Source organism: Nestor notabilis, unplaced genomic scaffold (genome assembly GCF_000696875.1).
Source record: "Nestor notabilis isolate BGI_N333 unplaced genomic scaffold, ASM69687v1 scaffold27085, whole genome shotgun sequence".
Classification (NCBI taxonomy): domain Eukaryota; kingdom Metazoa; phylum Chordata; class Aves; order Psittaciformes; family Psittacidae; genus Nestor; species Nestor notabilis.
Window position 1 is genome coordinate 34,152 of NW_009931037.1, and position 1,125 is coordinate 35,276.

The window sequence follows — 1,125 nt, forward strand, 5'->3', positions numbered from 1 at the left end:
GGGAGGTGAAAACTGATACAGAAAAAGAGGATGATATAGAAGAAAATGAATATTGAAAAGTGGCAGATGTGGTGCGAGGCCTGCTCTGACAATGGAGATCAGTATTTCAGCTAAAATGTAAAGCCATGGAAGCGGCATCCACATGTGGTTATTTAAGCTCCTGCGGTAAACTCCTCAGTAGGTGTCAGTCCTGTGCCTCAGCCAAAGTCTAACCTTCTGCCTACACACATTTCTCAGCGTTTTCACTTGGAGGCATTTCCAGGCCTGTCTCCTATTTGCAGAGCTGTGAGGCAGGGCCCCCCAAACACCTTGTTAAGGTTTTGATGCTTCGTTGAAGGGAAGGGCAGTCCTTCCTCCTCAGGTTGGTGCCAGCCCTGCTGCTGGCGGTGCTGAGCTCCCTCGCAGATACTTCCAAGAAGCAATCTGTTTTCCTTTCAAATAGGCAAGTGGGCATCATACCACAAGTATGCAAAGCCCCTCTGGAAGGGACTGGGCTGCCTTCCTGCACTGGGAGATGGTTTAGCAGGTGCCAAGCTGTGTTTGTGCCTGAGGAGCAAACACTCCGCAACTGTGCATTTCCCCGGGGGCCCAGGTCCTGCCTGTCACCTCAGTTCACTTTCTGTACCCTTGCCTTGAGTCATGGGAGGGCAAATCATCTCCTCTGGAGGCCGGCCTGCCTGCCTCTTGTCTGACCTATAAGGAAGGTGGCTCCTGGGTCAGCTCCTGCACATCCAGTGCTATGTCCCCATCAGAACTGGATGCGTTGTCTGGCCAAGGTTGTCCCGGGATGCATGTATGCTCCTTGTTTGGACCACGGGGCTCCTGCAGTGGGTGGCCATCGGTGGGTGACCAGAGAAACAAACACACCAAAATCTGTCAGAATTACGTGGTCAGCAACAAAAGAGCTGCGAAGGATAACCAAGAGTGTGCTGTCACTGAATAGGTAAAGGAACAGGAGAGGACGGCAGGTTATGGTGTCTTCAGGAACAGATCATGTATCCTTAGAACATTACTTATCTCCTCATGAGCAGCCCACGTAGAGCAGAAATACTGTAGCTTCTTGGGGAAGAAAAAGAACAAAGCCTGCCCTCCCCTACTTACACTGAGCCAAACCTCTCCCCTGTG